The sequence below is a fragment of the Hibiscus syriacus genome, unplaced genomic scaffold (genome assembly GCF_006381635.1).
Source record: "Hibiscus syriacus cultivar Baekdansim isolate YM2019G1 unplaced genomic scaffold, ASM638163v2 tig00006753_pilon, whole genome shotgun sequence".
NCBI lineage: Eukaryota > Viridiplantae > Streptophyta > Magnoliopsida > Malvales > Malvaceae > Hibiscus > Hibiscus syriacus.
This window is the reverse complement of record NW_024062111.1, coordinates 1,044,596-1,071,037: the sequence shown is the minus strand read 5'-3', so window position 1 is coordinate 1,071,037 and position 26,442 is coordinate 1,044,596. Positions and strand designations below refer to the sequence as shown.

Below are 26,442 nucleotides of genomic sequence, written 5' to 3'. Positions count from 1 at the left end.
TACTAAAAATGAAATCTGCTATAAAATAAATTAAAACTGAGCCGATCACGTTAAAAATTGTATCAATTTCTAAATGAAATCTGCTTGAGCGAAAGTTTTCTGAATAACTTATTGGTGCTCCTCCTAGTAATGAAGAAGCAGCAACTGAAATCCAAGGTCCTGTCCATAGTGAAAGGTATTGCTTTGTACCACAACTTTTTGGAGGCATGTTGTTTGCAATTGTGTTTTTCTAGTTGTTTCATATTGAAAAAAAATCTTTGATGATAGGGATGCAGAAACTTCAGTAGCAGCTGTTCCCAAGGTTTCACCGCCCGCCAGCAATAATCTTAACCAAGCAGCCTCTGATTTTGGTGATTCAGCATCTTCACCTAATCAAAAAGTGGAGGCTTTGGATGGATCCGATCCATGTAATTCATTTTCAGGTTTGAAGTTAATGTATAAATTCCATGGTTCATATGCTGTAATAGCATACATATATGAACATAGTTTTATTTCATGAGGAATCTGTTATTTTTATTTCTCATCCAATATGAATATTAGTTGATGTGGTGGTCTTTTAACTTAACCAATCACTGCATAAAATGTAAATTTCTGAATCGTCCAAGTATCAAGTTTAATACATTCTGTTGCTTCACATTCAATTTTTTATTTCTTTTAGTTGTGTGGAATAGAACTCGTAGTTTTGAGGAGCTTAGATTGTATTCTGGCTGATGTGATTGCATTCGTCCCTTATGACTGGGACTTATTTTTCATCCTACAACTGACTGCTTTGACCAGTGTTGAAGTGGACTTGATTGGCGCATTTTCAGAGTCATTGGCCATTGTGCCAACTACACCCAAACCCTTGCTGCCGCTACTGATGAAAATGCAACCCCCGGTGCCATACCAGCGTCTAACATTGGAAGTCAGGTACACATGATTTATTTAACTGAAGGTCTTTTTTGAAGTCCATTTTCGTTGTTTCATATACATCATGGATTTCATTGCACCTGCTTACAACATGCCTATTGGCAACCCGTGATATGTTTCTTCAATTCTTCAGTTTTCTTAGTGTTCATGTCATCCAGACATATGTATGGGTGGCCATGATCTCCAAGGACACTCAAAGTACATGAAAATCTTGGAAACAATTGAACGATACTTATGTCAAATACATGCACATGTCTAACACTTGACACCAAAGTTGATTTTATTGTTGTGTTGTGTATTGCTAAACAAGTAGCTTTGATAGTTAAAAATGAAGCAATTTTGCAGAATCTCTTTGATCATTTGAATGCTTACTATAAAAAGGGTAAACATATAAAGGTTTCAGGATGAACTTCAAGAACTATTGGGGTGAGATTTTAGTTTAGAAGTGTACCAGTAACTGATTATAAGCATAACCAGATGCCGTATTTTGCTTGATTTCGTCCCTCTTCCCTTATTTTCGGTTCCTGTGGAAATCCATGTTTTTCTAAATAATTTGTTGACGTAATTCTGTTTCTATGGAGTAAGTTTTGTTCTCAATGTTGGGTTTGGATGATCCATTTGATGATGGTCCTTTTAAAGCTCTCTATTCACATGATGATGCCCCTGCTGAGCAATAAAGTTCATCTTCCATGCCTTCTCTCTTGCTTGTAGATACTCATTTTGTCCGAGTTAATATTATTATTATTTATTATTATTTATGTTTTATTTATATTAAGGGTAAAATATAGTAATGATCACTGAACTTTTCTAAAGCTTTCATTTAGGTCCCCCAACTTTTAAAACTTGCAATACAGTCCCCCAACATTTAGTCCGTTTGCAATATGATCCCCGATATTATACTGCCGTTAGTACATTTGCAATATGGTCACTGAACTTTTCAGGAACTTGCATTTAGGTCCCCCAACTTTTAAAACTTACAACACAGTCCTCAATTTTATTCTAAACCCCAAATTCCTTTTTCGATCTCGAATTTCTTTTTTCGCTTCTCTCTTCTCATTTCCAGTGTAACTTTTTAGTCGGGGATGCATGAGAAATTCTAATCTAACTTTGAATTATGTGGAGGTGTTGACTTGAATAAGGGTCCATTAAGAGAAGACCCGACCAAGGGACTATTGGGACCATCAACAATTCAAGGTGTAATGTTAGATACATGTCATCTCAGGTGAAGCACAGATGTTCGATGAAATGATTGTGAGAAAAAAATATGGTTAGAAATGCAGAGTTGACAAATATTACTAAGATGAACTAAGTATCATTATTGAAAGTCAACAACAAAGCTGAAATTATTTTGAATAAATGACATATAATAATTTGTTCGTTTAATCCTTGTGGTTAAAGATTTTCCAACAGATGATCAAATATAATGAAATCCCAAACAACTCATTCACCTCTGAGTCTCTTTCGCTCACATACACTCTTGTTTGGTTTTTTTTCTTCAATTTTCCGCTATGTAAATTGTAAACCCAAGCAGTGTTCTGTCTTTTAGCTTTTTATTTACAAAGAAAAAATGGAGGAAGAATTGTTGGAACGCAACACCGATTGCATTTATTTCTTATCCTCTCCACTCACTTGCAAGAAGGTATTTATTTTCTCTTTTGGACTATCCGAAAGTAAGCTTTTCCTCTTTCGTACTTTCCCATTTTTAGCTCGCATTGTGTGTTTTTTGTTGAAATTTTTATGCTTCTGGATCTGCATGTCAATGATCTGGATATTCAGTGTTAGTTTTAAACCAAAACATCTAATTTTCTTTATTTCTTCTTAATCAAAACTTTTAGTATTCCTTATGAAAGATATTCAGTCCATCCAATAGAAGTGAAATAGGTCCTAGGCTAAATTTTTTTATCTTCTTGTTTGGTTTTTCTTTAAATCAGGGAATTGGTTGTGAGTATCGACATAGTGAAATCGCCAGGCTCAATCCGAGATACTGTTGATACTAGTTTACTAGGAATTGTATTGATCTGACTTGTGGTTTTCGGTGTCATGTGAGCTCGTATTCTTTTTAATAAGTTCATGTTGATTATGAGACTGATATATCGTGAACGAATTGGATTTCTTTACATGTTTTGGAAATTTTACAGTTGAATTATATTGAATTATAGCTTTAGAAGATAATTTTGCATGCACGCAACTTGAAAGACATCATGACAGGGTAGTATATTTGGAGTAGCTACTTGACCCTGTCATGATGCCTTTCGAGTTGCGAAAGAGACAGATAGGTGAATGCGCTATTTGGGATTTCATTATATTTGATCATCTGTTGGAAAATCTTTAACCACAAGGATTAAATAAAGAAATTATTATATGCCATATATACAAAATAATTCCAGCTTTGTTGGTGACTTTCAACAATGATACTTAGTTCATTTTAGTAGTATTTGTCAACTCTGCATTTCTAACAAAACTTAGTTACGTTGGAAATTAGAAGAGAGAATCAAAAAAGGAAATTCGAGATCGAAAATGAATTTGGGGTTTAAAATGAAATTGAGGATTGTGTTGCAAGTATTAAAAGTTGGGGAACCTAAATGTTTAGTGACTATATTGCAAACATACTAACGACAGTGTAACGTCGGGGACCATAATGCAAACGGACTAAATGTTAGGGGACTGTATTGTAAGTTTTAAAAGTTGGGGGACCTAAATAAAAATTTTAGAAAAGTTCAGTGACAATTACTATACTTTACCCTTATATTAATTTCACAAAAAAAATACAAAAATACAAAAGCAAAAAAGGACAAAAAATAAAAAAACTGCCCCTACTTTGCCCCTCTGTTGCACGCCCCTGTAACTCCCCAGCACCAAACACGCTCAATAATTGAACCGTCGAACACTCCACGCTGATGACACCAACAACACTGACCGTGATCTCTGCTGAATTTCGCATCCCTCGCCAAGAAGACCACCTGCAAGCAATACAAAAGCAGAAGTAGCAACACCAAAGAAAAAAAAGGAAAGAAAAAAAGGAAATTGGGTCTTCCTCCCCCATTCAAAAAATACTAAGCATTGTAAAGGGGCTTTCCTATTTCTCTCAAAAATCACTTGTAACAGAGGTCTCTCCCCTCTTTTCAACAAGCAATGAATCAATAGATTTGAAAGAAGAAAAAACAGATTCGAAAAAAATATATCCAACGCAAAATAGAGAGGGGGAGAGTAACCCGTTACCTTAGGGGAGCGATGGCCGTTTTGGCGAGGTAGTCGAGAAATCCAAGGCCATTTCGGCCATTCAAAAGGGAAAACTTTTTTTAGGGTCTTGTTTCAGCAATATTTTAAGAGAAAGGCTTGGGTTTTAATCGTGGTTAGGACTAGGGATCGATGTCCTCCATCGGTGGTGGTCGGTGAGGGCGATCTGTTGAGCTATAGTGTTGGGTTGAGGCTATGGCCTTTTCGGCCAAAGCTAGAGAGGAGGGAAGAGGTGAGCAAAGTTCTTTGTGGGGTTCATTTGGGTGGCCAGTGGCACGTGCCTTGGCTGGCGTTCGGAGAGGACGAGACTATCAAAATACGATCGCCGGAGTGTCCTTAACACCTCGAGTTTCGGCTGCCTGCGTGTGAGTTTGGGGAGAGCTTTTGAGAAACGAAACAAAAAAGGGAAGATAGGTTTTAGGAAGTTACCTGAAATAGCAAAATATTTTATTTATACCATATATTTCTGGTCTAATCATCCTTAGGTCATGTAAATTTGCCACAAATTTACATTATAGTCACTGATCTTATGCTTATTTTATATTATTTCAGATTTTTATGTCCTAATTGTAAAATTTACCTTTTTCTATAATTTATTCAAAATTTTAGGAAGAATATCTCTTTGATCCCTGTAATTTTAGCGCATATTTGCATCTTGGTCATCATTTTGTCTATTTTTGTTTTATTTCGAATTTTTCATATTAATTTCATTGTTTTTACATTTTAATCACCAGGGTTTTAAAACATGAACAATTTTGCTCTAGTCCTTCTAATTTAGGCAATTTTCACATTCTGGTCCATATCATATTTCTAATTTATTTACGATTAATTTTGATTTATGCTAATTTGGTCACCAAGCTGGATTGTTTCTTTGTATTAATATTTGGTCCCTGAATTATTCTATTAGTATTAATTCAGTCTCTTATTTAAATGTTTCTATTTTAATTTTGATCCCTGATTTGTTGTTTTTATTATATTTTACTCAGATTAATTATACTAATGATTAACCTTTTTGCTAATTAATCTGTTAAAATTTTATTCATGATTATTAGTTTTAATTAGAATTGTATTTTTGATTTTAGCCTATTTAATGTAAGTCTGTTTTGTTAGATTCGATCTTAAATATCTTTAGGATATTATTTTTTGAGGAGAGTTCATGTAAATGCGCCTTGACTGACAAAGAGTGTGTTTTCAATCCTTTTTATACTCAAATGATTATCTTTTGTTTTATTTTATTATTTTATTTTATTTATTTCATTTTTTATAAAAAAATAATTTAAGAAAATATGGTAATGGTCTTCGATATGGAGAATCTATAAAAACACGCCTTAACTGGCAAGGAGTGTGTTTTTGAAGATGGTCCGTACGAAGAATACCTTTTTCAAAATTTTTTCTAATAGAATCATAATTTAAATGAATATTCAAATTTGCAAATTTCAATATTTAGATGACATATAATCGCTTAGGTACTAATTTTGGGCATTGTGGGGGTGCTAATCCTTCCCCACGCATAATCGACTCCCAAACCCTTTTTAAAATGAGTTTTTGGTTAAACACATATCACTTTTTATCTTTTCAAATTATTTTTCTTAAAATTATTTTAAAGGATATTTTTTTAGGTATTCGACCTAACTAACCCAAAGGTCGATGGAGACTCCAAAATTTATTTATTTATTTAAAGAACCAATCTTTTCCAAAATTAAGTTGGACGCTCCCTGCCATAGCCCTAAAAGTTCAAGGACAATTTTGACAGCTTGTCGACTCTGTTAGGGAAATTAGAGTGTCAAGTCGTAATCGATTATACGTCATCTTTTTATTTGAAAATGGTAAATATGAATGATATTTAAATTTTGATCCTTATATTTTTGTTTTCATCTCATCACATCATACATCTTTTATTTATTTATTAGTTGTACTAATGTGTAATTTCCGTGTTTTAGATTTCTGACCTTTTTAGTCTGATTATTTTTTGGATCGAGGCAAAGGATTGTGAGTTTCCCTTACACACGCTAAAACCATGAATATTTAGAGCCTTCTAAATGTGCTCTTTCCCGTTAGGTAGGGGTTAATGATACGCTTACGTTAGAAAAATTATTTTTCTCCGCATGGGCTTTAGCAATTAACCTCTGGGGTGCATATGCCTTGTGTTTACGAGCGAAACATTGAGTTTCCTCGCATGGATATGGGGAAATGCATCCTCTCGAATTTAACTTGATCTATTTAAGCCTATAACGGGTGAGGACGAGGGTCTGGCAGGCCCAAAAGGGTACCAGCAAAGGATAATTCAGGACCCTTTTATTAGTACCGAAACTCTACCCGTTTTGTATTGAATGTATGTTCGTGGTTCTTCAAAAATCATAAAGGTGAAACTCACTCTAACCTTTCCTCGATTTATTTATTTTGCAAAAGCATGAGAACTAGAAGAGTATGCAGTTAGGTTTTATATTTCCGTACGAATCTTGTGAACTAGATGTCATGAGGTTAGGACTTATATGTCAAACAAAGCATGGGGGTAGAAAACATGTCTGAGTAGAACTGTTATAAAAGCATGTCAGGGTAGATACCATGTTGGGTAGGCTCTTTTCTTTTCGTAAATATCTTTTCTATTTTTTTGGTTGAGTGATATTAATAATTTCTTTTGTTTTATCTTATTTTTCTCTGTCTTGTTTTGTAACACCCATAACCCGTATAATTATACCTATACAGATTATAGATGTTACCCGAATTTCTTAAAACCATTTCCACTTTTTCCAAGTGATATAAAATTTATTTTCTTAAAATGGTAATTGATATTATAAAAATATCATATCATATAAATCATGTTTCGTTGTAACAAATTTAATTAAAACGTTTTTTATATATAGTGAATAGTGTACAGTGTGCAGTGCGATGAACAGTGGGGGAATCGGTACCCCAAATGCATTCTGGAAATTTTTTCTTAAAACCGTCGTTACTGTTCATGCTACAGTAACTTCCGAAAATATATATAAATTCATAAAAAAAATTAACCTTTCATCACTATAAAAATTTCTAAAATTTATTCAACAAATAAATTGAACATTTTCAAATTACATGCCACTATCTAATATCAAATTCTATCGTAGGATGTCTTACTGATATTGAAATATACCTCTCGATGCTTGATGTCACTTTGAACTCTTTAATCCACTATTGACTTTTTACCTACGTGAAAATCATCACACGCTAAGTATAAACTTAGTGAGGCAATTAAAACATTTAATAGTGCAATACAATTCATGCATGATTTTCAATATCAAAAACCAAATTTCCATAAAATCATTTTACTAACATATACAATATTTTACCATGATCAAAATAATATAAAATCTCTTACCATTTATCCCATAAGCTCGTAAGCTTATTTTTTCAATATACGTGCCATTATTCCGTAAGCTCATAAGCTTATTTTCATGGTTGCCATTTATTAACCAATAAAACATAATCCATAGCCAATAGCCCATATTAAACCTTGAGGACCCTGGGTATACGAGTAAAATACCTGCACCGCAGTGCTAAACCTGCACTAAGCTTATGCCATAGTGCTAATCCGACAATACACATAAGGTCGTGCCCACCACCTACACTAAGCTTTCGCTATAGTGCTAATCCGGACATAAACCTGCACTTAGTGTCCTTACACACTATAGTGCTAATATAAACCTGCAGCTGCTATACTCTATGGCATGCCAACTATACCCTGTCCCTCAATGGCTTACTTGGGCATATAGTCTATTTTATTCAATTCATCCATGTCAAAGTATATTATCAATATTTAACATTGGGCAGTTCATACCCGAAAACATTCATGGTAAAATATCACATTTTTCATAATCAATGCATTTTGATTTCATACCATGAATTTCAATGTCATGTCAATTTATAAAAATATGGCATAATATCATGCTGATATAAACAAGGTCGACTTATCGCAAGTCTTCCTTATGATGTATAAAACATCCATGTATAATTTCATGCATGTATTGTACTCACCTTGACACTTTGTCTTTCAAAATATATGAGCCTCACTATTGTCCACCATAAGCCCTTTTTATATTCGATTTGCTTCGATTACAATTCAATCACAATCATGATTTCATATGTTAGTATTGTACTAACATAAACACATTCCAAAATAACTCCAAAATATATTTGAACTCATTTTCTATCCAAATACTCAATACTTAATAATTCCTTTTAACATTGGAACCAAGTTTTTCCAATTTACACAAAATGGTCCTTCACCATTTTATCACTTAGATTCTTAATATCAAAAATTCCAGCATTGAAATTACTATCATTCAAATGCTTTACAAAGGCATAATTATCTTTAAGTACCCCAACTCTACAAATGTTGTAAATAAACCATAAATCTTTTCAAACTTCCAAAACATTCATATATCACATATAACTCTCATTTTAATTCCAAAACAACATTTTTCAGCATAGTATATCAATTATACTACACTTATACAACAACCCATCAATTTTCCATATTCAGACAATTCGCACTACCTTCAAATAATCAATACTCTGTATTGATATACACACTGAATGCAGTTCTGTTTCTTCCGTTGAAAACTAGACTCGAATACGAATATATCATATAAATAACTCCTTCTAATTCGTTCTTTACAATTTATAGTGAATTTTCAAAGTTGACCAACATAATCTGTTTTGCAGAATCTGCTATCCGATTTTTCTGACCTTACCTTGGTTAAAAATTCATATCTTTTTGTATACAACTTGAAATTGATCCCCGTTTATTTTAAACGAAACTAGATCGATATATGAACATCATATATAAAAAAATCTCCAAATTATTTTTATATAATTTCTGGTGAATTTTCGAAACTACTGCCAGATTCAAAATCCAAACTGTTTTCTTTAATTTCATTCTTAGGTCCTTCATCATTTCTTACAACCAATTCTTTAAAATCACTTAACTCTTCAAAACCCATAAAACACAAGAATCAAAATCCCCTTCATCAACTCAAGATGAACTTGAACGTGAAACCCTAGTAATATTCATGTCAAAATGTAGAGAATTGAAAGTAGAATATTTTTCTAATCACACCTAAGTGTAATTCTCAACAAGATTGCTTCAAAATTGAAAACAATAATACCTACCTTGCAAGCTTGGAGATGTCGGTCTTGGATGAAGAAGAAGCTGAAATTTCTCTTCCATTATTGATATTTTATGATATAATAGTTTAACACATGCTTAATAATATATCATAATGGAATTTTTTTATTCAACACTATAGGAAATTCCATTTTTGCCCTTAATGAATCTCCATAATCACCATAAAACCAAGCCATCTGATCATTATCATATTAAAAAGTCACACATGAATTATTTTGACTTTTATTTCCGAAATTCACCTTGAATTTTCAAAATTTGTGTTTAAGTCACTAAATTCCACTGTTTCGATTAAATCTGAAAAATTGCATATTTCCAAACCAAATTTCTCTAATCCAAAATATTAAAATAATATTTCCAGCCATATTATAACATCCTTCAAATTTTCGTAAAATTTCAACTCGATCTGAAATACCGATTTTCTTAACGGCTTTATCCCTTTTAATTTTTCTTTACCAAAATTCCAAATCCAAAAATATGATTTCTATAAAAACTCCATTCTCAAGAGTAAACCATCTATTTATGGAATAAAATTCTTTTTAGTAAATTATCACTTAATTCCCTAAACTTTTTCCAATTTTCTACTTTGACCATCAAACTTTCCAAATTTTCATTTTGGTCATTATCTAAATTTTTGGGTATTACATGTTTGCATTTTCATTTTCACATCAACCAAACAAGGTGTTAATTCACAAGTGATTTACCAAATTAGAAGGTTTTCATATTGTCATAAGAGTTTCATAACTAGGTAGTCAAATCCGTAAGAGCGATGACTTACAAATCCTATTAAATGAACAAAGATCGAGATGGTACCAAATAGCCAGATGCTATTTGAGTCAAGAATGAGAAGACCCTTCACGAGATATCAAGTCCGCTTTCCTCTTGGAGAATCCCACGAAAATGGAGATCTAGAGATCCAACAATCACAGTAGGTGAATTAAAACAAAGCTCATCTGTCTAGTGTAAATGAAGAAAATGAAGCTCGTCTGTCCAGTGTAAGGAAATATTATGGTCTGCTGAAGATTGTTCTATGGTGGTCGCTTTTGGAATTAACACATTGTGCATTTTCTTTTGCATTTGCATTCTTGTTTTGCATTAGCTTATTAATTTATTTATTTTGCTATGATTGTTTTTATAATAATTCTTGTCATTTTCTTATCTTATTTGTACTAACTTGTTTTTATGTTGCTTTTCTTTTTACTTGCATCACATGATCATGACATAATCAGAAGGTGTTGATTTGTGAGTGGTCATCAGAGTAAAAGGTTTTCATGATGGACAAAGGGCTTCATGATCAAGTAGACTATAACATAGCTAGGGAGTGACATCTTGAGGAAGCTCTGAGAATAGTGGAGAACTATGCACCCAAAATCGTATGTCCCACGAAGAGCAAAAGGAGATAAGAGACATGAGAGAGCAAATGTTCAAGATGATGGATAGAATAACTTATTTGGATAAAGGAAGAGAGACTTCTACAAGAGGGAAGAAAGAGCTCCGTAAAAATAATCTCGCATTGTCAAATACACAAGGGACTACTTTAGAACAAGTTGATCCTAGCTAATATGAGAAATCACGCACAATCACCATTCGTATCAATAAGTTGTATGGAGACACCAAGGAAATGGTGACAATTGTAAAAGTTCATAAAGATAAAAAGAAGCCATGCGGTTAGAACTTGTTGGTATTTGAGAGTCTACTTTCAATGTCAGGAGAAATAAACCTGAGGACTCCAGTTCAATCCAAGTTGAAAGGTGGCACTCATTTTGATTCAATCCTTATATCATATAAGGAGTTGTATGATAAACTTTTAGAATCCTGAGAGGTGGCCTCGCATTATGTGAAACCTTGACAACCTCCATATCCAAGTTGGTATGACGTCAATGTTCATCGTAAATATCATGCCAGAGCTCAAGGACATTCCATTGAGAATTGCACCGCCTTCAAGCACCGAGTCCAACATCTTTTGGATCATGGAATATTGGAGTTCGAGATGAAAGGTTGACCTAGTTTGATAGTTGATTGTCCTATTAGGTTGGAGTCAAAAGTGTTCAAAGGTAACGGTATCTGTGGGGACATCTTGGATGAAGAATGTTTGCTAAAGTACGAAGCTCAAGTGCGTCATTTGAGGATTGAAAATATAGATTGAATAGGGAGATGGAATCCATGTGTGATGGTTTTCAAAGGATCAATCAAGCCTTTAAAAATGCTAGTATAGGAAATGCCCTAGAGGAGTAGGCAAAAAGGGTCATTAAATTTAAAAACGATGATGAACAATGGAGAAAGAATTACAATGGAGAGTTGTATGATTTAGGAAGATGTCAAGCTAAAAATTAGATGTTGAATATGTCCATAGCCAATATGGAAACTTCATATCAGTGCCAAAAGCGTGAGAATGATACTGAGCTAGAAGTCACTAGAGCCAAGAACAAGACATTGATGAAGATTTTAGATGATTATGGAGATCTTGTACAGAATTTTGTAATCACAAAGGGTTTCTTACAAGGAAGAATGAACAACATTGCCTACAGCTCCGAGAATTGGCACGTAAGATAGAGGAAAAAATGACATCATGAAAGAAGCTGTCACCCAAGCAAGTAATGTGGGTCACAAATTGATCGATTTAGCTAGCTTTGCAAGAGAATTGAACCAGATTGATAACTCAGCACCCGAGTTTGAGTGGAAGTTAATTTTTATTTTGAAAGAGATATAGAAGTTAGGAGTTAAAGCTATCCCTTATATGTAAAGTTTGTTTGATGTACCAAAACCTTTATGTTCAATGAAAGTTGTTTTAAGATGGCCACTTTGGAATGACACCTTTTGCAGACGTGCATTTGCATCACATCTATTTATTTAAGCATTTTACATGCATTAGTTGTGAAAAATTAAAATAAATTATGAAGGGTTATATGACAATAATACCATGATAATTCATTTATACTATTTCCTCATCATCATGAACAAACAAATAGAAACAATAGATCAATCTCATAAGGAATCACAAGATCAGTTGCAAGAGCAGTTGACCGTGTTACAACAAGATATGAGGAATCAAGCATTGAGTTCTCTACAAGATGTATTGAATCAAATGATCTGGGTGTTCGCAACCAAGGCTACTATAGAAGATAAAATAGTTGATAAAGGATATCAGTGTTATCAGAGTAATGTGTCGAGAATGACAACCTACCTTGGAACACCCTGTTCGTACCTAGAAAAGAATTGAGAGTCATGGATATGAAACTTGGGGCATGCCACTAAGAACTGTGGGGTACCAAAGAGCAAGTTATATAATCTGATCGATTTGGGGGCATGGTCTTTTAATAAGCAAGTGAGGCATTAGATTGTAACAACCCTGAAGATCCAGTCGTGCACCCACATGTCTGACGAGTAATGGGGCATCCTAATTAGGAAGAGACCATTTCATCCATTATGAATCTATTTTTTCTTTTTTCAGTTGCATTGTCTTGTTTGAGTGTGTTTTTGTTATTTCTTTCTTTATCTACCTAAATATTTTTTAAAAATGCTTGTTGATTGAACTTATACCTTTTGAGGTTATGAGCAATGAGTAAATTTTAATCTTTAAATTCTCTAAATATCAATGGGATTAAAGTTTCTTTGAATAATTAGGGTTATAGATCTTTGACAAAGTGACAAGATTGAAAACTAATAAAACAATGACCTTTGACCTTACCCCAAAATATGCACTCAAACACTATACCCTTCTCTTACAGGGACCAATATAGTCTTATACTCTAATGCAGAAATGATCAAGATGTGGCATTCATGTATGCATAAGAGCAGACAACATGTGGTATCTCTTGTGTATAACATTGCAAAACTGACTAGACTACACTTATATTGAGGACGTTCGTGATGATCTTAATCTCCACAAATGGAATGGTAGATTAGATGAATTTAGTATAGGTCAGTTGTTTGGGAACTAAAATCTAAATATGAGATTTTTTAGCATCAAGGACACCTAGACTATAATAGGTTCTTCTCGATGAGCTTAAGAAATTCTAAATTTGAATACTCAAAAGGTTAATAAATTATTATTATTATTATTATTATTATTATAGATTATACAATAAAGCTGAGTTATTCCGCTAAAGAAATTGGTTATAGAGGAAACTCAAAAGCCCGGACTTTATGAATATATTACATTTAAACCATGACATTTCTCAGGTACTCGACAGTTTGGTGTTTGCTCCACTGCTATTGTCAAGTCAAAGATTTTGTGATGAGATGAACCCTTCAGCTATGCCCGAATAAAGGCAAACTAAATAAATTCTAATAAATAAAGGTTCTAATTCCTATGGTTAATCTAATAATGAGTTTCAGTAAAGTGGACTAAGGGAGTTGAGGAACACCTGTTATAGTCGACCTCACACAAGCACTCAGGAATTTTATATTTAGACTGATGTCTCTACACTACCTTTACTATATAGTCTATGAAGCTTGAACAAATGGAAGATTTCAAATAACCGAAATAGAAGTATTCTAGAAAGTCTAGTAATTGATTATGCTAGTTGCATCATTTTATCCGCATCGATTAAAATACCAAGCCAAGAAAGAGAGGCATGTTATAATGTTCACAAGGACCGAGAAAGAAAGGACATCTTTGGTGACCGATACCTTAGAAAATAGGAAGCCAACCCATCAATTTTGACAATTGTCAAAGAGCTATAACTTTGAAAATATTAAAAGATTTTTTGATTCTTTTGATATTCTGTGAACTCATGTTTATGATTTGCTTCAATTGTGAGCCTGAATTAAGGAGCAATACATTACAAAATTCTTTCATTATTTGATTTCTAAAATAAAAGAAAGGAGAAATACATTTTCAAACATGACAATCTCAATTGAAAATTTCCTTGAAGTTGGTGAGGCTCATTCTGCCTCTATTGGAGAAAAAGGATAAGCGATGCCAGAATAATGAAGCATTCCAAATCTTGAAAGCAAATAGTTTGAGAGATCAGAAGGACTTGAGGATAGAATTTGTAACACTCCCTTGTGACATCTTCGGTAACCCGCAAGAAGCAAATAATCATCTTATTCGGAATAGGCGCATATCCTAGCTCAAAGCAAAAATGCAAGACATTTGTTAGAAGAATTGGTCACTTCTTAAGTTTCCATGACATCATGAAGAGAAGCCCTTAAGCTATTAGATAACATTGTTGTTTAGTGACACCAGAATGAGACCATTCAAGATTAAGATAGTTGGGCATGTAGAGAGCCACGAGTACCCATATTGGGGCATTACCAAAACCAGGCCTCGCAGGGATCATAAGATTCAAATCAAACATAAATTGAGAATGAGCCTTACAACTTGGAATGTTGGGTATTTTTGAAGGCCCATATCATCCAGGAATACAAGATAATTGAATTGAGCAAACAATATTTTCAATGAGACAGAAAGGTGTGAAGAGTGAAAATGGTGAAATAGGGACAGTGGAGCTGACTATATATGATTGTTTTGTCCATCATTACAACATACAGTTGTATTATTCTGGTGATTTCCCATGCATTAATGTTGGCAATCCAAAGCGTCCACTTATATTCCCACTGAGATTTGTTCTTTTGTGTCCTTGTAACGCTATACAAAAGCTCTGAACACCATGCAAAGAGCTTCCTTGGTTAAAAAATCTAGGCATAAGCCACATGGAAGGATGAATAAGTTATCAAATATTTTACGAACCAGTAAATATGGCGCTGAAGCAATGTTGTGTTCATAAATTCTAATTTTACCCAAGATGAATGTTGTCTTGTACAACCCTCGAGATTAAAAGTGAGGAATGGCGAACATTTTTTTTCCACGGAATGGGCGATGGAATTTAACAACAAAAAACTAGTGGAGCCAACTAATATTGAACGATGGGCTGTTAAAACTTATCAGCATGATGTGATACAAATAACCTTATTCAAGATTTGATTAGATGTGGAAACAAAAAGCAATTAGGATAGGCCCTCCTTTTGATGTGTTTCAAGAGTCAAATCAGAATAGACGATGCTTTCCTGTTGATATATTGGATAAAATGTTTGAGGACATTCAATCTAAACTTCCTGGAGCTCCACAGTTCCTCTTTTGTGTTTTACCTGATAAGAAAAATTCTAATCTTTATGAATCTTTCTGAGTTTGGCATAGTCACACAAGTGTATGGCAGTATCTTACGAATTTACTTCTAAAAAACAATGCAAAGCTTGGAGGACTGAATTTGATATTAGCAATTGAGCAAGCACCTTCCATTCCAGTTATTTCTAAGGTTCCAACCATCATCCTTGGCATGGATGTGTTTCACGGTTCTCCCGGAAAGTCTGATATTCCATCATTTACTGCAGTGGTCAGCTCCAGGCAGTGGCCTTTGATTTCCCGCTACGGGGCAACAACACATACACGACCTTCAAAGCCTAAAATGGTATATCCTCTTTTCAAAGATGAAAGCTCTATTAGATTTTTAAACTAGTTCAGGCGAAGAAAGTTAATCTTATCAGGGGAAAAATTTGCTAGGGTAAGAAGAAATTGACACAAGTCAAGAATTGCAAGAGTGCACGCTGGTGCAAACAAAAAGTGAAGACAACTTAATCAGAAAGTGAATGAAGATCGCTCTTGCAGCCATTCCCACCAAAGCTCAAGAAAACATGGACTTATACGTGATACATGAATTTGTGTCATTGCATCATACATCATTTCATACATACATAATAAATTTTGATCTCTCTAATGAGGATGTCTGTAAAATCTCTTTTGAATTTTTTTTGTCTCTCTTAAGATGGTTTCCCTAGAAACTTCAATCGGGACCTTCTTAGAACATGTCTTCTAGAAAACTTAATTTTATCTTACTTAAAATCATTTTCCCTTGAAGTTTCAACTTGACTCCCTCGTGAAGAGGAGTCAATCTTTCAATATTATTCTTGTCTTTCTCGTGAAGAGAAGTCAATCTTTCAGTGTTGTCATTTTTGATTTCCTCGTGAAGAGGAGTCAATCTTTCAATATTATTTTTGACTTTATCGTGAAGAGAAGTCAATCTTTCAGTATTGTCATTCTTGATTTTCTCGTGAAAAAAAACAACCTTTTCGTGATGATATTCTTGACTTTCTCTTGAAGAGGAGTCTATCTTTTAGTGTTGTCTTCCTTGACTTTCTCGTGAAGAGAAATCAGCCTTTTAGTGATATTATTCTTGACTTTCTCGTGAAGAAAAATCAATCTTTCAGTATTGTCATTCTTGATTTTCTTGTGAAGAGAAGTCAATTTTCAGTGTTGTCATTCTTGACTTTCTCGTAAAGAGAAGTCGATCTTTTAGTGTTGTCCTTCTTGACTTTCTCACGAAGAAGAGTCAACCTTTTAGTGGTGTTATTCTTGACTCTCTCACGAAAAAGTGTCAACCTTTCTGATATCATCACGTTTTCATCTACAAAGGGAGTACTTTTGAACATCTTTATATTGAATTTACTTATTATTAGCTTTATAATATATGCTATTATAATACATTTTATGATAAGAATATTAGTTAAGTAACTTAGTATGAATTCATATTACACATTGTTATTTTAATATGTTAAGCATGTTAGGATAGTTTTATTATCATATTAAGCATGATTATTATATATACATCAAGGCAGCATACTTATAATGCATTTCATTAGTTTATTTGCATTCATATTAACTCTTAGGCTTTATACATTATCTTACACATATTAGGAGATGATGTACTTAGCTCATGACCATCATACTTAGCTCATATTACCATAAACAAACATGGCAACAAGGTATTTAGCTCGTTTTAGCTCAATATCATGAACTTTCCTTGTTTCCTTGCACATATAGGTACAATGGAGTGTGATGCACGTTGAGGTAGCTTGGTGAATGATTTGGACGTCATACATAGCTCACAAACAGCTCACAAAGTACAAGGCAGCTCATGGAATGCTAAGGGAAGCTCGATTCAGCTGGAGAAGCTTCAGGCTAGCTAAACTTAGCTAGTTGGACTATTTGAAGCTGAGTTGCTAAAAGTGATGACAAAGGTAGCTGAATGTAGCTGAACATGCTGTTATGGAGCTCAAAAGGACTCAGCTAGGAAGATCATTCACAAACAGCCCCATGCTTGCTAGCTAGCTCAACACTCAAGCTAGCTTGGAGGAGACACATGCACGCGTAAGAAGAAGCACATGACCAGCCATCATCCCATGCACATGGGTGCACCACAAGGCTTCCTAGAACACCCATGTGCCGTGCATATGACCAGCCACCATGTGCCTTGCATGTGAACTCATTTAGGCGCCAAGATGAAGAGCCCTCTCCCTATTCGGCCAAGCATCATCTCCCATCCAAATTGGCGCCAACTTGAGGAGACACAAGAACTATTCGGCCAAGGATCATTTCCCTCCATCTAGGGTCGAACCATCCTCTCTTTTAGCATTTAAATTATGTCTTTATAGGGAGATACATAGGCTGGCCGAATCATCTTGTATTTATTCGGCCATGTCTCTCCATTTCCTATAAATAGGAAAACATTCCATCATTTGTAACTACACCTTTTATTCAATTAAAGTGAGATTATTCTCTTCTTAAGTCCTGGTGACTTTTTATCGACTTATCAAGTATTTTATACTTGTGGCGTCAACCCCTTTTCTTTCATCTTGATACTTCTAGTTCCTAGTTCATATAACTAGTGGGTCAAAGTACTTAACACCACCCCTTGAAGAAGCAATATAAAGATTGGGTCTCTGCTCTCTATAGCATTGGTTCTTCTTTGAGATTTCTTCAAGATACTATCCTCACAACCATCCCTTTATTTCATCTCCATAACCATAGCCTTATCAACTATCTTCCGCTTCCATTACTCATTATTTAAATAGCCTACCAATTCACCCATATGTCTACCACCCTTAACCATTCTATTTTGAGCCATTCACTTTGCAGGTTGTTTTGCTTCCTTCCTAGATCCACAATCATTTGAAAAGGTACAAGTACCTTACATCACTTTCAGTAGTATCCTTCCTCAACTTTACTTTCTCGTATAGAGAGTCAATCTTTCTATAATGTTGTCTTCAATCCTGACATTCTTAGAACTTGTGTCCTAGAAAGTTCAGTTTAGTCTTCCTAAATATTGTTCCCCTAGACTCCAGAAATTAACTTGGTCTATTTTGGGTCGTTTCGGTGAAAGTTTTAATTTTGTCTTTCTTAAAGACCTTTTTCACTTTCTCAAAAGATTAATAATAAATGAATTACATCATTGCATTCATTATTCAGATACGTTTCACTTTCAAGATGAATATTTTATAGGTTTTTCAAGAAAACTAAAGATTTATGAAACACAAAAGTCATCAACCAATTCAAAGTCCCAAGAAGGGAGATGTTCAAATGGCACTCGAGTCAAGGCAAATTCCCATATCTGGTGGTTGCGAGACAAGTTTCCACAAGAGAAATTGATTTTCAAAGATTCTCCCAGATTCTAAACTTTCGGGCTTGATGTTTCTAAATTCTCAGACATACACTAACATGTGGTAATGTTTAATTTTCAGATTCGACCTTCTTGAAGATAAGAGAAACAAATCGACTTCGATTCAACCTTCCCTAAAGAGTAGTGAAGTGAATCAAAATTTGTCAAGATCTGATTACCCAAAAAGTGGGGTAGATTTGTCCTCTTTCAGGTTTGGTCTTCCTGAAGAGCATTGAAGCAAGTCAAGTTCGATTCAAGTGTCCCTGAAGAGCAGCAAAGTGAATAAAAACCTTTCAAGATTGGATTACCTGAAAAAGTGGGGCATATCAAGTCCGGGCTACCCTGATGTTGTAGTGGAGCGGATTAACCTTTCAATTTCCTCATAACCGGACGAATATGACCATCCTTTGATCTTTGCTCTATTCTCGTTGCACGTTAATGAGCAAAGAGGGCAGCTGTAAATATTCATTTTGTATGGCTTAATATTATTAATAATATTATTTATTATTATTTAATAATATTATTATTTATTATGTTTTATTTATATTAATTTTTAAAAAAATATATAAAAATACAAAAGAAAAAAGGACAAAAAAATATCCCTGCTTTGCCCCTCTGTTGCATGCCCCTGTAGCTCCTCGACACCAAACACGATCACCAATTGAACCGCCGAGCAATCCACGCCGATGACGCCACCAGCTTTGACCGTGATCTCCGCCGAACTTTTCTCCTCTCGGTCAAGAAGCCCACCTGCAAGCAATACAAAAACAGAACAACAACACCAAAGAAAAAAAGGAAAGAAAAAAGGAAACTGGGGTCTTTCTCCCCCATTCAAAAAATACTAAGCATTGTAAAGGGGTTTTCCCATTTTTTCTCAAAAAATCCCCTATAACAGAGGTCTCTCCCCTCTTTTCAACAAGCAATGAAACAATAGATTTGAAAGAAGAAAAAGCAGATTCAAAAAAATATATCTAACGCAAAACCAAAAATATAAGTTATGTTTTGAAAGCTTTTTTCTTCCTTCTCGTTTTTTCTTTGTGCATGGTTATTTTAGAGAAAGCAAAATAAAGAGGAGGGAGAGTAACCCGTTACCTTTGGGAGCGATGGCCGTTATGGTGAGGTAATCGAGAAGTCCAAGGCCATTTTGACCATTCAAAAGGGAAAACTTTTTAGGGTCTTGGTTCAACGATCTTTTAGGAAGAAGGCTTGGGTTTTGGTGGTGGTTAGGACTAGGGATCAATGTCCTCCATCGATGGTGGCCAGTGAGGGTGATCTGTCGAGCTATGGCGTTGAGTTGAGGCTATGGCCTTTTCGGCCAAAGCTAGAGAAGAGTGTAGAGGTGAGAAAGGTTCTTTGTTGGGTTCGTTTGGGTGGCCATTTAATGGTCCGTGCCTTGACCGACGTTCGAAGTGGACGAGACTATCGAAATGCGACCGTTGGAGTGGCCTTAACACCTTGAGTTTCGGCTGCCTGCATGCGAGTTTGGGGAGAGCTTTTGAGAAAAGAAATAAAGAAGGGAAGCTAGGTTTTAGGAAGTTACCTGAAATAGAAAAATGTGTTATTTATACTATATATTTCTGGTCTAATTACCCTTAGGTCATCAAAATTTTGCCACAGATTTACATTATGGTCACTGATTCTATGCTTATTTTCTATTATTTCAATTTTTAAGTCCTTATTGTAAATTTTACCTTTTTGGTCTATAGTTTATTTAGAAATTTAGGAAGAATATCTCTTTGATCCCTATAATTTTAGCACATATTTGCATCTTGGTCTTCATTTTGTCTATTTTTTTTTATTTCAAATTTTCATATTGATTTCATTGTTTTTACATTTTAATCACTAGGGTTTTAAAAAACGAACAATTGTGCTCTAGTCCTTCTGATTTAGGTATTTTTCACATTTTGGTCCCTCTCATATTTCTAATTTATTTACGATTAATTTTGATTTATGCTAATTTGGTCACCATGCTGGATTGTTTCTTTGTATTAAAATTAGGTCCCTGAATAATTCTACTAGTTTTAATTTAGTTCCTTATTTAAATGTTTCTGTTTTAATTTTGATCCATGATTTGTTGTTTTTATTATATTTTACTCCTTAGATTAATTATATTAATGATTAACCTTTTTGCTAATTAGTTTGTTAAAAAATTATTCATGATTATTAGTTTTAATTAGAATTTTATTTTTGATTTTAGCCTATTTAACGTAAGTATGTATTGTTAGATTCAATCTTAAATATCTTTAGGATATTACTTTGTGAGGAGAGTTCATGTAAACGCACCTTGACTAACAAAGAGTGTTTTCAAAAATTATTCGTGCGTAATAATATCTTTTTTATACTCAAATGATTATCTTTTGTTTTGTTTTATTATTTTATTTTATTTCAATTTTTTTATAAAAAATAATTTAAGAAAAACATGGTAATAGTCTTCGATATGGAGAATCTATAAAAACACGCCTTAACTGGCAATAAGTGTGTTTTTGAAGATGGTACGTACGAAGTAGTACCCTTTTCGAAATTTTTTCTAATAAGATCATAATTTAAAAGTATATTCAAATTTGCAAATTTCAATATTTAGATGGCGTATAATCGCTTAGGTATTAATTTTGGGCGTTGTGGGGGTGTTAATCTTTCCCCAAGTGTAATCGACTCCCGAACCCTTTTCAAAATTAGTTTATGGTTAAACGCATATAACTTTTTATCTTTTAAAATTATTTTTCTTAAAATTATTTTAAAGAATATTTTTTTAGGTATTCGACTTACCTAACTCAAAGGTCGATGGTGACTACAAAATTTATTTATTTATTTAAAGAACATTTTTTTTCAAAATTAAGTTGGATCGCTCCGCGCCATAGCCCTAAAAAGCTCAAGGATGGTTCCGACACTTCCTACGGTGAATCAAAATGCAAACATTCATCATCCAACTTCAGTGAAGCCTGAGTCAGTCAGAGATTTCAACTTCGGGGACTCATTCTCTGCCAACCCTTGCTGTGCACCCAATGTCCCCAGCGTTGAACATCCCTCAACACACTCTCAATATTTGCCTCAAGAAGTGTCGGCACCTAATCGAGAAAGTGATGTATTGGCAGGTATCCTTCCACCTTCTGGACCTGCAGATGTTGTAGCTTCACATGCACCAACCTTTTCAGCACCAATTAGCCAATGTGCACCACTTGATGCTACATTTTGCCAATCAGCACTGCCAGGTATCTGCAGTCAACAGGCACAATCGGGTGCTAATCTGCAGAGCCAAGTGCTAATCCATATGGTCAATCTGCAGAGCCAAGTGCTAATCTATATGTCCAACCTAGACAGCCAATTTCTAATGCATATGGGCAATCGGCACATCCAGGCGCTAATCCCTATGGTCAACACGTACAGCCAAATTCTAATCCCTATGGCCAACCTGCACAGAGACATGCTAATCCATATGCCCAATCCATGTAACCAGGTTCAGATTATACTTATGGTAATTTTAGTTCACAGACAGTGTCTATGGCTGCTCAAATTCCGGGATATGCTGCACAGAGAACCAATGGGAGTGTCATCTTTCCACGAGGTCCTGATACTGGAGTCAATACGCACATGGCTGCTCAACCTCAAATTCCTGCTAGACCAGCTGTCCAGTTTAATGCTGGTAACTTCCTTTCACCTCTGGGTTCCGTTGCGCCACTAAGTGCTCATCGGACCACAGTTTCCTGTGGCTCATTTTCACCAGGAACAAACCACTTCAGTGGTACCACAAACTCCTCCTCCCTCATCAACAGGAGCACTTGCTATAGTTCCGCAACCATCAAATGACAGAGTTGAGCCTAAATCAGCAGTTTGGGCAGATACATTGAGTAGAGGACTGACAATTTGAAATATCTGGATGTAAGTAATTACTTCTCTGTCGATAAAATATGTTACAAGTTATGCCCTTTCCGGAAGGATTAACTTTATTTTATTTTACATATGTTGCCAAAACAAATCCATTAGCTGATATCGGAGTTGACTTTGATGCTATTAACCGGAAGGAGAAGAGGATGGAAAAACAAGCAGCACTGTCAGCAGTAACATCTACAGAGACCATGGGTAAAGCTAAGGGATCAGGGTCTGGGATCGGTCATGCTGGTGCTACCGTTCTTCGACCTCCAGCAAACCCTATGGTAGCTTCTGGCATGGGAATGGCTGGTGGTCCTGTTGGAGGCATCCGAATAGGAAGCTATGGTAGTATGAACCAACCACCTATGGGGATGAATATGGTTATGAGGCAAGGACCACCCAATATGCCACCACAAACAGGCAGTTATAACCCTATAATGAGCTATTCTCAACAACTGTATTGGTGAGAGCTTGTTGCCTCACCGGATACATCCTCGAGTGTAGGCGGAGAGCAAACCCAGGTGCGACCATTGAATATCCGAATCAAAGCTGTAATTATTTAGCCACCTATTCTCTTGCCGGTTGCCTGATATGATCCATGTGTTTTTACATTCACGTCCATTATTTTTTCGTTCTTTCTTAAGCTATTGAAATTTTCGGCCCACAATAGTCGTTTGGTTCATTGCTGGTTTCCGCTGTTGTGAAATGGTTTCAGCTGTGAGATTATCCATTCTTCTTCTCTTCTCATTTTTTCCATATAATATAAGTTTTATTTCGTTTTAGTACCTAAACTTTCATTTATTTCAAAATCATACATAACGTTTATTTTTTGTTTCGTTTTGTTATTTCACCATAAGAAAACTTACCGGAATTGTAATAACATAACGCTTTTTTATCGGTAAATTATATCATTCATCACTTAACTATCATCTTACTCACTTTTAGGTTACTAAAGTTAAAAAATTTTCAATTTAACTACTCAACTTTCAAATTGCTTATGTTTTAATCATTCTAATTTATTTTACTAATTATTTTTGCGAAATGACATTTTTATTATTATTTTATTAATATATAATGAAAATAAAAAAATTAAATTTGAAAGTTAGAGTGATTAAGTTAAGAGTAATTTAAAAGTTAAGTAATTAAATTAAAACTAAATAAATTTTAGTGACCAAAATAGTAGTGAGAAGATAGTTGAGCGATGAATGATGTAATTTACCCATAAAAGTGTCATGTTGTAATAGTTTCGCTAAGTTTTTAACAACGAGATTCCAAAACGAAACAAAAAATAAACATTATGTATGATTTTGAAACAAATGAAAGATTATGTACTAAAATGAAATAAAATTGATAGTTTAAATACCAAATGTATAGTTTATCCTATAAATTATTTGGTTTATCATTTCGTTGAAATATTTTGATTTTCTATAACGAATTAGCATGCTTTTTTTCATATATATTAAAAAAATAACTTAATACAAAAATAAGTGTCAATATCGTAATGGTCGTTAAAAAATATCATAGGTTGCGTTTATATATATTTTCTTAATATTTTTATTTAAAAAAGCTTAGAAATATTTTTATTTTTAAGAAAGACTTGAATTTCTTTAAAATAAAAAATATTTTTAGGTATATTATTATATTATTATTTTTGAATATAAATTATATGATTTATCTTCGCTGAAATATTTTAATTTTCTGTACAGAATTAGCATAATATTTTTCAGATATATTATTATTTTTTAAATAGCTTTTCAGATATATTAAAAAAGGCAAAATCTCAAAAATAACTCCAACATTTATTAAAATATCATTTTGGCTACTACTACTCTTTTTTGGAACATTTTGGCCCCAACTTTTCACTTTGGGACAAAAAGCTTCTTTTACAGATAAAAACTATTAGCTAATACACGACTAATGCTCTAAAATATGAATCTTTTTTAACTTAAAATAGAATGTTGAGGGCTAAAATGCTCTAGAAAAAAAAGAATGGGGAACAAAGTGATTGTTCTATCAAATATTAGGGGTCTTTTTACCCTACAATGAAACGTTGGGGGCCAAAATATTCCAAAAATATAGAATAGATTGGTAAACGTTAGTGGCTAATCTTGGCATTATGTCATTAAAAAAGATAGAAAAATGGAACTCAGTGGTAAAAAGTAATGTTGTTCTTCCTTGAGGTTTTAGATTCAAACAGTTGTATCTGTGGTGCGTCTATATTGTCAATAATTAAGAAATATTATAAACAATTAATACTTTATAATCTCTTCGTACTATTAAAAGAAACAGAGAAATATGACAATTTAGTCACAGTGTATTAACACGAACTTTATATATATAGTGACAGAACGACCCAACCCAACTTTCGTGAGTTTAATTATCTCTTTGTCCCGGCCAATTTAAAATTTAACCAAATTGAGTCTCGACTCCTTTCTACTTTTTGGGTTTAATCATCTCTTAATACCATCAATTTCAAAATTAAGTAAATTGAGTCTTATCCCCCTTTTCTTTTGTACAGATGCTTCATAGATTTATGTTGATTTAGAGATTAAATACTCCTTTAGTTTTTAATTGTTAAACTAATATATTAAAAAAACTTTCATATTTTTCTTATTTTTAATTATCCTCTATTTTCATTTTATGCTAATCTTTTTCTTATTTGTCTATACTCTCGATGTTTATATGCATGTGTGATGTTCATTTTCACTTTTTCTCTCTCAAAAACTAACAAGTAATAGTTTGTATTATAATGTAAAATCATAAAGGATAAATTATTTAATTATCAAGAAATTTTAATTTAATTATCGATTTATTAATTTTATTTATCAGTTCACTTAACTATTTAAATGATATCTATTTACATAATATCTTGCATTGGTAGTATGTTGAACACATGCATGATCCTCACATGAATGATACGTTATGTAATGTTATGTGCGTATAAGTTTCTGGTTTGATGCATAAACTTTAAAAGATTATTCTGAAAATTATGAAATATTTAGTACAACTTGGATGAGTAAGGTGTATCTTGTTGTCAAATCAAGGTTGATGTAAAAAAATTGATCTATTGATTCATTCTGAAAATTAAGATATCTGATCTACCTTTAATTTTCAGATAACTTAATTAGATATCCACTAAATGAATAAAATGCATATCAATTAAAATTTAATTTCAAATTATTCTAAATTTTGAAAAAAAAATAGGCTTTTAAAATTTTAATCCAAATCCAACGATATCAAGCAAACCACCCGCACCTAGCTTAAAATGTCCAACACCCCAACCTTGAGCTTTACCGTAATGCCTCGCCTATTGAATTAACATTTATAGCTCAAAACTGTAGAGACATAGATTTGTCCTTCGTTTCAATGTTATGCGCTATACACTTCACTAAAATTGACTCAAGTTTCTAAGCTTTATCATTGTTAAGGATGTGAAATCAAGTAATAGTTAAGATTTCAAGTTAAGTCATGCCAATCAGATTAAATCAAGTCAGATCGGATCCCGATTGACTCGGGTTTGTTTTATTGTCAGGTTGATTTCAAATTAGACTCAGTTCGAGTTCAATCGAGTTAATTTCAGGTCGAGTCAATATCAATTCAGATCAAAATGGATGAGGTCTGAATCATTTAAATATCAGTTGATTCAGGTTCAGATGAACTTCTGGTCAAGTCTTGTTCATATCGAGTCACATATTTAACGAATAAAATTCAGTTCAGGTAATATCATTTTCAAGTAAATTATTTCCACATTTCACAAACATCTAATTGTAATTGTATCATATATATATATATATATATATATACTTATAGATATATATTATATGCTTCTAG

General features: G+C 33.7%; 1 pseudogene; it reads left to right on the top strand.

Annotated features, from left to right (window-relative positions):
- Positions 1-129: 129 nt before the first annotated feature.
- LOC120201030 lies at positions 130-23,078 on the top strand (annotated as a pseudogene).
- Positions 23,079-26,442: the final 3,364 nt, after the last annotated feature.